This window comes from Petaurus breviceps, unplaced genomic scaffold, assembly GCF_028583685.1.
Source record: "Petaurus breviceps papuanus isolate PSGF00001 unplaced genomic scaffold, PetGlider_PUasm1.0 90743, whole genome shotgun sequence".
Classification (NCBI taxonomy): Eukaryota; Metazoa; Chordata; class Mammalia; order Diprotodontia; family Petauridae; genus Petaurus; species Petaurus breviceps.
In genome coordinates this window covers 9,044,188-9,059,861 of record NW_027187332.1, presented here as the reverse complement: position 1 = coordinate 9,059,861, position 15,674 = coordinate 9,044,188, and the positions used below count along the sequence as shown (strand labels likewise).

At 38.4% G+C, this 15,674-nt stretch overlaps 1 long non-coding RNA gene across 1 annotated transcript in view; it reads right to left on the bottom strand.

Moving 5' to 3' along the window:
* The window catches only part of LOC138145675 (uncharacterized), an 85,271-nt gene that overhangs the window by 30,035 nt on the left and 39,562 nt on the right, over positions 1 to 15,674 (bottom strand). The gene's annotated exons all lie outside the window — the stretch shown is intronic.

The window sequence follows — 15,674 nt, the reverse complement described above, 5'->3', positions numbered from 1 at the left end:
CTACAATTCAATCACATTAGGATAACAGGATCCTAGATTTAGGAGTTAGAAGGAACCTCAGAGGTTATCTAGTCTAACTCCCTCATTGAACAGTTAAGGTAGAAAATATAAGTGACGAGACTAAGGTCTATTAGTTATTCAGCCTTCTTTCTGCAGCTTTACACACACTGTTGGCCATACCTAGGGCATACCCATTCCTCAAACCAGCCTCAATTGCTGAAATTCTTTTATCCTTTTAAAGCACAGCTCAGATCTCCAAGAAGTCATCCTTTATCACCCTCAAATAAAGATGATTGCTCCCTCCTTAACTTTTCCAAGAATAATAAATGACCTATTTTATTTCTGAGAACAAGTGCCTAGGGGCACTTTGCTTCTCCCTCTAAAGGTTCCCCTAGTTTTGGACACATAGGAGTAGACCCAAGTTCAGCTCCAAGAAAGAATGACCCGTAAAGAGATAGGTCAAGTCACTTTGTAGTACCCTAGAGAAAATTCCTTAAAGCTTAGCTTTGGTTCATGTGTATGACATCCTAAGAAGTAGAAAGAAATTCAATGTAGAATGTAAATCAGGTATTGAACAGCTATTTACTGCCTACCCTACAAAAGAACACAAGTACTGACAAAGGTTTAAACATAAATCATTAAGTTATAACTATTACACTTAAAATATCAAAACCTGAAATATTTTATCAGACTGCTAAATGATTTTCACCTTAACCTTGCATTATGCCATCCAAATAGCTTTCAACATAAATATGTTCTCACAATCCAAGCCAAAGACTTGATTTTTCATATTTTCTGTGGTCATTTTTTTTTAAATGCTGTTATAATTATAGAGGGCACTTGACTCCTACAGTGCAGCCAATAGCAATTGAGGGACCTGAGGGCTCCTAAGGTAACCAGTACTGAAAAGTCCTCCTTGCAGGATTTCTGGTCAGGTACCTATCAATATAGGAGCCAAGAGGTAGTATACTAGAGCCAACTCTAACCAAGCTTGGGAGTGATTGCTAAATTTTCAGTGTGAGCATTTACACCACCAAAATTGGTAATCACTTCAAATCAGGGCTTGATTTATATGTTGTAGATTTCTAGACTTAAGGAAGTATTAACAATGCAGATTAAACTTAAGAGTCTGGATGTTAAACATTTACCATCAGACCCCTGTATTGCTCTATAAATATTCCGTGAATTTAGCAGGAGGACAGTAGAAGGCTCAGGGAATAAGGATTCAAAAGGCTGGAATACGGATTACCAGAAAACTGGGAACTAGAGTCCATGACTAGAAACTAGACAGTAAAACTGAGGTGCCACTTGACCTATTTAACCCAGAATAGGAGGAAGGCAGCCAAGAGGGATCTGCAGCAATTCATATATCAGTAATGTTGAAATCAGCAGAAAAGTTGGTGGAAATGAATATTATGCAGAAATTGCTTTAAGGTGGGAGTTTTAAGATTGAAGCTCATAAGGTATGGCCATTTCCAATATTCTACCTAAGGCAGGAAAGAATAACTGTAAGGAGGCAAAGAGAGGCCCATATCAACAGGCCAAATGTCAGCTTCAGATGAGAAAATAGGCAGTTGGCCTTAAGAGCCCTCTAGCCACTGCCCTCACCTTTTTCAGCAATGCAGGACTATGTACTCTTGGCTTCATGCTAGCTTAGAGTAAAGAGAGTGTCTGAGGCCCCTCCTTCATCCAGAGGCCCACAGTAGTCTTTGTTGTCTCACTTGCATACACCAGGCATGTCAGAGACCATGACTTTGCTAGTTAATACCTTTTGAATGTACTCCAGTTCCCACCCAGCAGCCAATCATTAGTTCGTTTCTTTCTTTTTTTTTTTTTTTTTGCTTTTTGGAGAGGAATTGGGGTTAAGTAACTTGCCCAAGGTTACATGGCTAGTTTTTTTGTGTGGGTGTTAAGTGTCTGAGGCCGGAACTGTACTCGGTTCCTCCTGACTCCGGGCTGGCGCTTTACTCACTGCGCCACCTAGCCGCCCCCCATTAGTTCATTTCTTAACCATATGATTAGCAGACCAGAATAAGTGGAATATCTGTGCATGCTCCAAATTTGGGGAAAAAAAAGACTTTCATTAGAGATTATTTCTGGAAATAGCCTCCCCAGCCTCTTCCACATGCATTGTGTATATTCTGAGGATGGAAGTTCATGGACTAGGCCTCCATTACACTGGGCAGCTAGGTGGTACAGTGGTTAGAGTGCTGGGACTGAAGTCAGGAAGATTCATCTTCCTGAGTTCAAATATGGCCTCGACACTTAATAGCTATGTGACCCTGTGTAAGTCACTTAACCCTGTTTGCCTCAGTTTCCTCATCTGGAAAACGAGCTAGGGAAGGAAATGGCAAACCACTCCAATAGCTTTGCCAAGAAAACCATATGGGCTCATGAAGAGTCAGACACAACTGAACAACAATCATTATACTATGAAATCATAGCCAACCTTTTTCACCATCAAAGACAGTATAATTATTTTGCTTGAATTCTAATTTCAGATTCCCATAAATGTTTATAGAAAAGGTAGAATTATCACTAAAGAGAAAAAAGACAGGAAAAGCATCTGGATTGGATCAAGTGTACCTAGGAAATCCATGTCGGAGGTAATATTAGGGAAAGTATTATGGGACTGGGTCACAGTATCTCTGAAAGAGAGAAAGATCAAATTGTAGGGTGAAAAAATCTTGGACTTTATTAATATTAAAATAAGGTATTCAAGAGAATGTCAGTCCCTGCCAACCTAATTTGTTTATTTTCCTATCTATTTATATATTTTATGAGAATTAACTACATGTTTACCAAAGGCATTTTCAGTAAGTTATTTGGAGAAAAAAGTAAGTTTTCTCAAATGATATTCCATAATGCAACAGATTTTTATGATTATACAATTGACTGAAAGATACAGAGAACACAAGATCCCACTGTGACTATTGATTATGAAAAAGAATTTGATTTTGTAGAACAAAGTGCTACCTTAATGTACATCTTCCAACTAGGTCTCCAATTCATACATTCAAATAATTCCAGTTTTTTTTTTTTAAAGCAATCAGGATTAAGCAACTTGCTCAAGGTTACACAGCCAGTTATTTCTGGGTGTGGTGTTAAGTATCTGAGCCCCGACTTGATTCCCCAGGTCATCCCGACACTGGAGCCGGTGCTCTTACTTGCTGAGCTAATTCCAGTTTTCTTAAAAAGGAGATATAAAAAAGAAATAACCTTGTTATTTATGACTCCCTGATCATAAACATCAGGAGAGGCATAAAATACAAAGATATACACTAATTAAGTATGTTTGCAGTGTGATGGAGGAGATCCAGCTTAGATTTCAAGTTAGAGCATTTCTCTCTAGATTGTGAGGTCTTCTAGATGCACCTGTTTGTAAATGACACTCTGCTGGTTGCATTCTACCCAGAACATTGCAGAGACTCCTGAAAAGATTTGTAAGTACTCAAAAGTTTGTTCTGGCCATTCACACAGGAAATACCAAGCAGAAGAATATTGATTATTGCCCAGAATCAATTGGATGAACAACCTATAGAGGTTTTTTCCCCCAACAATATGTATATATAGGATAGAGAATACAAATGGAAAATGAGACAGATACAGGAAGAGAATGGGTTGGTTTGCCTTCAGGAAATAGTTAAACTCCTTTAATAACCTCAGATTTCTCCCAAAAACAAAGACCCATTTTTTTATACTAATATTCTAACAGTGTTTTTTCATGGCCATTAGACACAGAACATAACAACCTCCAAAGAACAGAAAATGAATGCCACACAGTGAGAACATGGTACATGTAAAGCAGTCTGGAAATGAGGAATTCTTAAGAACAGTAGTAAAAGGTATCATGACTATTCATGAGACAAACCTGATGGACAGCTTAATTGTTCATTTGGTGTTCTTGTGACATAAGTAAAAATTGAGGAAGTATTCTAAAATGTAAGGTTGATACTCTGCACCAAACTTGTAGGAGGACATGGACATAAGTCACATAGGATGCGGAGACATGAATGGGTTATCATGGTTTAGGGAAATACAAATTCATTACATCAAATATATATTTGAGTAGGAGTTGAGCATTTTTATAGCCCATCCAATTTAATTAGATGCAATAAGCATTTATTAAGTAATAGGTACCAGCACTGTATTAGGAGCAAGGATACAAAGACTGAACAAAATGCCCCATTCCCTAAGGAACTTGCATTCATCTTGCATTCAGAGGAGGTATGGGGAAGGTGATAATATGATAAGTAAATACAAAATATATAAAAATTAATTTCTGGGGAAAGGACATAGGTTGAACATGAAAGGTAATTTGTTAACAATGGAATAAAGGTTCCAGAAAGCAAAATGGAAGGGAAGGGTAAGGAGAAGAGAGGAAAGAGCTGAAAGAGAAAAGATGAAGAAGAGGAGACAAAACAGGAGGGGAGAGGAGGGAACATCAGAGGGATTGAACTAGTACGAATGGATATGAAGGAGTGGGCGTGTTAGTTAAGGAAAGAAACCAGCATTCAAATTCACAGGGACTATGAATGGAAATAATGTCAGCATGTTAGGTAGAACCCTCTATATAGAACTAATGGAGGACATCAACACAAAGTAATGTAGGGAGAGATGACATGGATGAATTGTGGCACACTCAAAAACAGGGCCAGTAAACCACACATAAGGATACCTGAAGGTGCATATTGACTTAGAAAACCACATATAAGTCTATGTTTCATTGTATTTTTATTTATTTTGTTAAATATTTCCCAATTATATTTTTATTTGGTTTAGGAAATGTGTTTGATACCTCTGCTCTATGCTCTATACCATTAAAAGAACTATACACAAGGATGACATCACAAATCCACTGAAGCAATATTTTTAGCAAAATTTATTTCAGCAAGATTTGATCCAAACACTTCAGTACATATTCTAATATGATCTTTTATATATTGTTTGAATTACTGCATTGAAAATATTCTAAATTAGCTCAGTAAATGCTTATTAAATTCAATTGGGAAGTCAACAACTAGGCAATGGTCACTAACATGATAAAAGAAGAATTCTGCTATTTCTTAACTACTTACATCTGTATAATCAAAAAAGTAAACCATTTGCTTTTCCCATGGAACAATGATTGTCCCAAACAAAATACCCAAACAATATTAAGCTGTTCTCATCCCACCCTGGGCCTGTGACTCCCCAGAACCCTAATGTGTGATTAAAAAATGGATAATGGATACACCAAGTGGTTGTGATCTACTTCATTTGGTTATAGTTACTATAGTTGTTGACAGACACTTAAAGCAATCTTCAGTCAGTGAAACAGAATGCTTGTTTTGGTATAGTCTGAAATGTCTCATAATTATATACCCAAGAGAACTTATTCAGGTCAGTTATGTTTTTGCATTTTGAGTGATACCTACTATCAGTGATGGTAAATAGACACACAGTGAAGCTGAAGGCTTCAGCAAGGTATTTTTTCTGCGAAGATGGGTGGGTAAATTCCAGGAAAAAGAAGTGGCGTCACTTAACTAAGTTGGTGAAAAGTCAGTTTAATTGGTTTGGTTTGAAAGTAACAAGATGTAACTGAAAAGGGTATTTAATATCTATCAACAATGAGAGATGCCTAAGACATTTTATCTTGGTAGAAAAATAGTATTGAACTCTCCAAAACTCCCTTTATTGCCCATTCCCAACTCTGTTTGTACCAGTATTCCACATTAATATATCCTTATATTAAGAATGAGGGGGGAAGCAGGGAGCAGTGAAGTCTTTTAACTCATGCATTATTATTATGTACTTATTTTCCTCATGTAATATCATTTCCTATAACATTAAAACATGATCCACAGCTAAATGGATCACTGTAGCAGACAGAAAACTGGGCCTGGAATCAGGAAGACCTGAGTTCAAATATAGCCTCATACACTTAACTATGTATCCTTGGGCAAGTCACTTAACCTCTGTTTGCCTCAGTTTCTTCATCTGAAAATGGGGATAAGAATGGTATCTACCTCCAAAAGTTGTTATGAGGATCAAATGAGATAATAGTCTGTAAAGAAAGCACTTACCACAGTGCCTAGTGTGCACTAGGTGTTACATAAATGTTGTTGTTATCATCATTACCATCATCACTTAACAAGTAAACACATCTGTGTGATTTTTTTTTTCTAAGTTAGCTATATTGGGACCAAATTTTGAGATTTTTCTGTTTTTATAAATAAAGACTGAAAAGGTTTATACAAATAAAGATCAGTAAGGTTCCCACTTATTTGGCCTCCTGCCCCTTAAAAAAACCCACTGGGGTTAGATTAACCCTTATTTTCATTCAATATCCCCTTGCACCCAAGGCTACTACCACCCACTTGAATTGTTGTTCCAGCACCTCCTAGGCTCCCACTTTGGGAACCTAAGAATACTATATATAGTTGTATAAAATAAGTAATGGTGACTAAATTTAGCTTATACAATTAAATATTTTAAAAGTCTTAAGATTAACTAGTTAAAATTTTATTTTTATAAGTTCTAGCTCTGTTGATCAGTCCTTAAAATGGTAGAGCTTTTTCAAGTTGTAACATTAGAGCCAAATTTATGAAATGCAACAAATTAATATGGTCAATTCTGATAATTTTTAAAATTCATATTTCCATTTAACATAATATAAAAAACAACTTTTATAGATTACTTTTCCAATAATTACATATGAACACATAAATAGTATTAAAACAAAATTAAACCATTCAGAAAAGTGTCAACCTTTTTTCTTAATAATCATTTTTTACCAAGTTAGAAAAAATGAGCATGACCTTAAACATAAAAACTTGCACAAATGAACTAATTTCACTAACAAATACATGTTTGTGAAACTGGTGTAGGTTTTATAATCAAAACTAATCTAGTCAACAAGCTTGTATGACTCCCAAAAGGAGTGAATGACAGGCTCATGACAACGCAATTGCCACTTGCAAGACAGTGTCACTCCACCACCATCTGTGCGTATGCTCCCAACATGACCCTGATGAGGTCAAAGAAAACGAGAGCCTCATCAATGTGTCAAAAGAGGGCAAACTTGTAATTCTGGGTGACTTTAATATCAGAGTAGACACAGACCATCGAAAGCAACAGCAGCAAGTCACTTACTACTAAAGACTTGTGCATCTCATGACTTTCTTATCACCAACACTCTCTTCCATTTGTCTAAGCATAATAAAATTTTGTGTATGCACCTTTGAAGAAAACATTGGCATTTAATAGACTATGCCATTATAAGGAGAAAAGACACAGGATGTGAGAGTGACAAAGGTGATATATGGCACAGAGAGTTGAACTGATCAGACTTATCCTTTCCAAGCTAAATATTCTCATTCAACAAAAACCCAAGGCAAGATAACTACCAGAAGACTTAATGTCAACAGATTAGAGCACTTCTCCTAGGGCGAACAGTTTGTTGCTAACGTGGAGGGAAAGCTGAATTAACACATGATTGGCAACAATGGAAGAGAAAAGTAGTGGGCAGCTTTCAGATTTGGTGTATAGAACCTCATTTACTCATTTGGACCATAACACTCACAAACATCAAGATTGGTTTGATGTAAATGATAGAGAAATTAAATGGGGAAAAAAAAACCACAGGGTTTAATCAGCAGGACAGTTTCTCTGTCTCTAAGAAGGCTGTGTTTAACTCTATTAAAAGTGAAGTGCAAACAAAGCTTAGAGAGATGCAAGATTCTTGGCTCAGAAGGGAGGTGAAATTCAGTTTTACACTGGTAATAACAATCCAAAGTGCTTTTATGATGCCCTGAAAGCTATTTGTGGCCAAAGACCTATAGTACATCTCAATTACTCAGTACTGATGGAGCCACATTGATTAGTGATAAGGACATGATCCAGGAGAGATGGGCTGAACACTTCTATACTGCTCTCAACAGACTATAATCAACAATGCTAAAACCATTGACCATCTAGTTCAGGTTGAAGTCAATCCCTCGCTAACCAAACTTCAAACTGAAGAAGAGATTTTGATTGCCATTAAGCTCCTCTTCTGTGGCAAAGCACCTGGCACTGGTTCAATGACAGCTGAGATTTACAAAGCAAGGAATCCACTGCTCATACAAAACCTGACTGCAATTTTCAAGGTTACATAGTAAGAGAAAGTTATCCCCTAGGAGTTCAAGAATGCCTCCACAATCCTTCTCTATAAAGGAAAAGGAAACAGGTTGTCATATGACAATGGAGAGGGGGGTCCCTCTCTTTTTTAGTTATTGCCAGCAAGATTCCTGACAGAGTCTTCCTCAATAGGTTGATCCTTCACCTGGAAAATGGTCATCTATTCAAGAATGAGTATGGCTTCAGAAAGGGTCAAGGAATGATTGATATGGTGTTTGCTGCCCAACAATTCCAGGAGAAATACTAGGAATGGAACAGGTCTGTAAATGTTCATTGATCTGACCAAGGCCTTTGATACTCTCAGTTGCCAGGACTTCTGAAAGATCAAGGCAAAATTTGGTTGACTGGAAAAGTTCATCAGTGTTGTACACCAGTTGAACAATGGTATGCTTGCACAGTTTCTGTGCAAACTGAGGATAATGGATGATGCTCTCATGGTTTTCCAGTCAGCAGTGTAATGAAGCAGGGCAGCATGTTTGCTCCCATGCTTTTTAGCATGTTTTCAGCTATGTTGTTGGATGCCTTCAACAAGAATGAAAAGAGCATCAAAGTCAGCTACCTCACTGACAGTAAATTATTTAACTTGAAAAGGCTCCAAGTCAAGACTAAAACAGAACAAAAATTGATGTGACTTTTTTTCCTCTCTCATTTTTTTCAAATGCTTTATTACCTTCTGATTTACATCCATTCATTTCTGCCAGACTTTGAGTTAAAATTTTCTCCCCATTTTTCTCTACCCACCACCCCAAAATAGTAGTGCCACAGGATATCCCCTCCTCCAATCTGCTCTCTCCCATATTTTCTCCCATAACCCTTTCGAATTTCCAGTGGATCTCCACGCCCCAGTGCCTGTATATCTTATTTCCCAATTACATGCAAAATAGTATTAGTAATAGTATATATATATATATATATATATATAAACTTTGAATTCCAGATTCAATCCCTTCCTCCCTTGTCACCCACTCAGTTCAGTATAGGATGTACACGTGTGGCTAATGCAAAACAATAACATAGTAACATTGTAACATAGTAAGACTGACTATATTTCCCTCCATCCTATCCCACCTCCCACTTGTTCTATTCTCTACTTTGATCCTGTCTCTTTTCAAAAGTAGGTGCTTCCAACTTCCCTCCCCCCAGCCTGCCCTCCCCTCCATCATCCTCCCTCTCATCCCCTTCCCCCCCTACTCTCCTGTCCCTCCTCAAGCCAAATTCAGTGGGAATAAGGTTGGCCCATTCCCTTTTGCCTTCCTATTCTTCCCCTCCACTGTAACCATTTTCTCTTGCCTCTTCTATGGGATAGTTTACCCCATTCTGTCTCTCCCCATCTCCTCTCATTGTATTCCTCTTACCTCTTAATTTCACCTTTTAAGTATCATTTCTTCCTGTTAAATTGGTCCTGTGCCCTCTATCTATATATAGCTGTAAACATATATACACACATTCACATATGTATTCATATACCCTCATATATAGACATATGTATATGTTTCTAATTCCTTCAACTACTGAGAAGTTTCATAAATTACAATTATTGTTTTTCCATTTAGGAATGTTAATATTTCAACTTTGATATAAGTTCCTTGTGGTTTCTTTTTCCTGTTTACCTTCTCATGCTTCTCTTGCTTCTTGTATCTGAATGTCAAATTTTCTATTCAACTCTGGTTTTTTCAGCAAGAATGCTCGAAAGTCCTCTATTTCACTGAATGACCACATTTTCCCTTGAAACGGGATACTCAGTTTTGCTGGGTAGGTGACTCTTGGTTTTAATCCCAGCATCTTTGACTGCCGGAATATCATATTCCAGGCCCTTTGATCCCTCAGTGTAGTAGCTGCCAGATCCTGGGTTATCCTGATTGTGTTTCCACAATATTCAAATTGTTTCTTCCTGGCTGCTTTTAATATTCTCTCCTTAGCTGGCAATTCCGGAATCCAGCTATAATATTCCTAGGAGTTTTCTTTTGGGGATATTTTTCAGGAGGTGATCAGTGTATTCTTTCAACCTCTATTTTGCCCTCTGGTTCTAAAACATCAGGGCAGTTTTCTTTGAGAACTTCCTGGAGCATGATTTCTAGGTTCTTATTTGATCATGGCTTTCAGGTAGTCCAATAATTTTTAAATTATCTCTCCTGGATCTATTTTCCAGGTCAGTGGTTTTCCCCACGAGATATTTCACATTGCATTCTCTTCTTTTATTTGTTTGGATTTGTTTAACAGCATCTTGATTTCTCATAAAGTCATTAACTTCCATTTGCTCCAATCTAATTCTGAAGGAATGATTTTCCTCATTGAGCTTTTTGAGATTTTTTCCATCTGGCAAATTCAGCTTTTTAAGACATTCTTCTCCTCATTGCCTATTTGGGCCTCTTTTGCCATTTGATTAGTCTATTTTTTAAGGTGTTCTTTTTCCTCAGTCAAGCTGTTGACTCTCATTTCATAATTTTCTTGCATTGTTCTCATTTCTCTTCCCAATTTTTCCTCCACTTCTCTTATCTGCTTCTTAAGGTCCTCTATGGCCTGTAACCAACTCATTATTTTCCTTTGGTTTTTGGTGTAGGAGTTCTGCCTTCACTGTCTTCCTCCTGTTCCATGCTTCGCTCCTTTTTGTCCCCAAAATAGGAGTCTAATGTTGGAATCTTCTGTCTGCTTTGTTTCCTTTGCCTGGTCATGTTGCCCCTCAGTCACTTGACCCCTGGGCTTTTTGCCCCAATAGGACTCTGCCACCAGACAGGGGAGCTTTCGTCCCAAAAGCTGGGGTTTTTTCAGCAGCCGGAGGTATTAGATGGGTGCCCTCTCTGAGGTCTCCACATGCTCTGGCAAGCTGGACACCCACCCCAGAACCTCCACCCTAGACTGCAATCGAGATCCAGGCAGGTTAAAGCAAGAGCAATTACCCCTCAGACTGGTGCTTGGTCCCCCTACACTCTGCAAGCCAGGAGCTGAAGCTGCCATGTGGCGCTGGCTGGCTGTGCCAGTGTCTCAGTGCCTTCTCGCCCCGGGGGTAAAAGCCACGCACTGCCACTTACTGGGTCCCAAAGTCCAGACTGCACTGACCTCTCACTTTGTCCTTTGCATCTATGTGCTGATAAATCTGGAAACAGTCACAGCTGATGCTGATCTGGAGTCCCTCTGGCCTGTGGCTGGTCAGGCCTGCCCTAGAGCTAAAGCCTCAGTGTGGGGCTGGGCTCAGCTCCCAGAGCGCTGAGCTGGCCAATTCCTGCTGGCCTTCCCGGCTGTTCTCAATGGGAGTTTAGCTTCTCTGTGTTATTTTGTAGGTTCTGCAGCTCCAAAGTTTGTTTAGAGTCCCCTTTTTACATGGATTGGGGAAGGTGGGAGCCGGAGAAGTGGGGAGGCCCTGCTTCTACTCCGCCATCTTGACTCAGCTCCCCTGATGTGACTTTTTGATCACAGATGACTACGTGCTCAATGCTGCCTCTGAGGAAGAGACAACAAAATACTGACCGATTCTCTGATGCTTGTGTAAATTTTAGCCTTATAATTAACACCAAGAAAACAGAGATTCTTCACCAGTCAGCACATCATCCATGTTAAAATTGATTGCAGCAAATAGAAATATTTTGAATGCTCTGAATAAGTACTCTATGAACAAAGCAAAATTGCAGTAGCTCAAAAGAAACATGAGACATGTGAATTTAGACATCTCCACTCCAAATGTTCACATGAACACCTGACTCATGATAGTCTGATAAACCACAGTTGGACATACTGTACCTTAACTCTGACATAGTGATGTCATTTTTTTGGTCCTCTTGAAGCATGAAAGACAACCAACCAACACCTTACACCCTCCCCTACTCTACTTATTTCATTAGTTATACCCTATGCCTAGAATACTCTCCCTCCTCATCTTTGCCTCTTGACTTCCCTGTATTATTTCAAGTTCCAGCTAAAATCCTACCTTCTACAGGAAGTCTTTCCCATTCTCTTCTAATTCTGGTGCCTTCACTCTTATTTCCAATTTATCCTGTCTATAGCTTGTGCTGATCATCTCCAACTTTAAGACTGTGAACTCCTTGAGAGCAAGGATTGTCTCTGAGATTGCCTTTATTTATTTATTTGTATTCCTAGTGCTTAGCACAGTACCCAGTATATTGGTGGTGGTGAGTCATTTCAAACATGTCCAATTCTTCATGACCCCATTTGGGGTTTTCTTGGCAAAGATACTGAAGTGGTTTGCAATTTCCTCTTGTAGCTCATTTTTCAGATGAGAAAACTGAGGCAAACAGGGTTCAGTGACTTGCTGAGGGTCAGCTAGTAAGTGTCTACGGCAGGATTTGAACTCAGGTCTTTCTGACTCCAGGCCCAGTGTTCTATCCACTATGCCACCTCATTACCCAGCCATATAGGAGATGCTTAATGTTTCTTGATTGCACATTTTCTTAATTACTGAGTTGGGAATGTGTGCTCATGCTGCTCTTCCCCACTCCTTAGTGGAGTCCTGGCATTTAACATCATAGAAATCTCTTAAGTACCCCAGGTATCCTTGACGGCAATAGGCATACTTTCCTCTATTCTTCTTCATGTCCCCAGAAGTACCTCCACCTTTCAAAGGACAGAAAACTTCTACCGTGTTTCCCCGATAATAAGACACTGTCTTATTAAATTTTTGGACAGAAAAACACCAGAGGGCTTATTTTCAAGGGAGGGCTTATTTTAATGAACATTGACAGCAATTTTAATAAACAGGTAAATGTGAACAAAAGAATGTACCTTTATTCAATAAGCAAATCACTGGGGAAGAACAGGATGACGCGCTCACTGCTGCAGCTCTGAGCGCGGCGTGCGTTTCACGGGGGGGGGGAGGGGGGATGGTGCATACAGAGGGTACCTTAATGTAGCGTGTAGCGCAGGGGATCACCTTCACTACAGTAGCAATCTCAATAGGGCTTATTTTCGGGGGAGGGCTTATTTTCGAGGAATCTTACACAGTAAGGGGAGGGCTTATTTTTGGGATAGGTCTTATTATCGGGGAAACACGGTAGTATCCTAGGGAATAGTTCCTCTGCTGCATCATTACCTTTTCAATCCCCAGTACTAGACAATCCTTTAGCAGCAAAGACACTTGATGGTTATATCACATAGGTACTTCCCTCCTTTCTCTAATAACCTCATTGTGGGTAAGCCAGCACCACCTCCAATTGCTATGGGTGCAGAAACTGCTAATTACACCTCAATTGTCTTCATATTATTTTGCAAAACGGCTTGTATTTTAAACTCATATTACTGTTGTCGCCATGTCTACTTGGCCAGGTGAGGTCACGTTTGCTGAATGGAATGGTTTCAGAGGCAAAGGACCATTAGGGGTTCCTCATTGTGATGACTCATACTTTGGTTAAATTTACCTAACACATAGCAAGTAAGTTCATCTTTTCTTTTATCCACTTTCCTTCAATCTGCTTCAATAATCTGTTTAAATAGGTTAGGCTTGGAGATGCCATAACTGTTCTCAGCACCTTCTCATCTTTATTCTTTCTTCTGTTGTGGTTTAGCTTTTCATCTTTGTTTCAACTAATTGACGGTCTACCAGTTTATTCTGAAATGACCTCTACATCATTAACCAACTACTTTCAATTTCTTTTTTATTCAACAGAATCTTACAACTCTATTCTTTTTGTAGCATTTTATTTTTTCCCCAATTACATTTTTAGTACTCATTTTTACAAGATTTTGAGTTCCTGATTTTTCTCCCTCCACTCTCCTCTTCCTAAAATGGTAGACAATTTGATATAAGTTATACATGTACTATCATGTGTAACATATTTCCATATTAATCACAGTTGTGAAAGAAGAAATAGATCAAAGGGGAAAATACACAAAAAAAAAAGGAATAAAGTGAAAAAAAAAGTATTTTTGATCTGTATTCAGAGTTCATCAGTTCTTTATCTTTATGGACAGCATTTTCCATCATGGGTCCTCAGTTCTTATCTTGGATCATTGTGTTACAGAAAAGAGCTGAGTCATTAATAATTGATCATCACACAAGTGTTGCTGATTCTGTGTATGTTTCACTGGTTCTGCTCATTTCACTTTGCAGCAGTTCACACAAGTCTTTCCAGGCTTTTCTGAAATCTGCCTGATTATTATTTCTTATTCCACAACAGTATTCCACTACATTCATTTACCACAGCTTATTCAGTCATTCCCCAATTGGGAGACATCCCCTCAGTTTCCAAGATTTTGTTACCATAATAAGAACTGCTATTAATATTTTTGCACATGTAGGTCCTTTTTCCCTTTTATGTTCTCTTTGGGATACAGACCTATTAGGGGTATTGGTATTGCTGGATCAAAGGGTATTATGTACAGTTTGATTGTTCTTTGGGCAAAGTTCCAAATTGCTCTCCAGAAGGATTGGATCAATTCACAATTCAACCAACAGTGCATCAGTGTCCCAATTTTTCCATATACTCTCCAACATTTATCATTTTCCTTTTTTGTCATATTAGCCAATCTGATAGCAGTGAGATGGTACGTCAGTTGTTTTAATATGCATTTCTCTAATCAAGTGATTTAGAGTACTTCTTTATATGCCTATAGATAGCTTTGATTTCTTCATATGAAAACTTCCTGTTCATATCCTTTGATCATTTATCAATTGGAGAACCAACTGTTTCTGAAAACATTCATTTTTCTGAAGAAAGTATTCACAGGTCTGCATAACCTGTGATCCATGGGCTGCTTACAGCCTGTGGACAGTTTGTGGCATGCCAAAGGATTTCTCCCATATACACAGGATGTTTTCCTCTACATTTTTCGCAGGCCACCCGAAGTCCTTTGGTGTGCTGCAAGTGGCCCATGGGCCACAGGTTGTACAGATCCTGCTATATAGGAACAAGACTTCTTAGTAGTCTTCTAGTCTTTTATGTTTTCATTTCTATATTTTCCAACATTTCTTATCCTTTCCTATTCCTGTTTTTGTATTTAATTCAGAGGGTGTGTATATATATGTATGTATGTATGTATGTATGCTGATTTGATTCAGAGGATTTTATCATATTGTTCATTAAAAGCTCTCATATCTCTGAGACAATGGATCACGAGCTGCAATTATTACTGATGGACTTTTGTTCATCATGAGCTTTGCATAGGAAGAGAACAAATATCCCATGAAATGTTTCTTGTTTTGAGTACATACTGAAACCAACTCCTTCATTTGCCTCATCAAGAAGAATCTGTAATATCCTTCATTTAGTTGTATCTTGTTTATATCTACTGGTTTCCTTCATATAATACAAAAATCAGTACTGAGGTGGCTTAATTTCCTTAATCATAGGAATGGGTTACTGGACAAAGATCTCACATGTAAAGTATTAAAAGTGAAATTAATACATGCTTTGTTGTTCAGTCATTTTCAGTTGCATCCACCTCTTCTTGATCTCATTTGGGGTTTTCTTGGCAAAGACACTAGAGTGGTTTACCATTTCCTTTTCCAGCTCATATTCCAGAAGCTGAGGCAAATGGGGCTGTGACTTGCTCAGGGTCACACAATT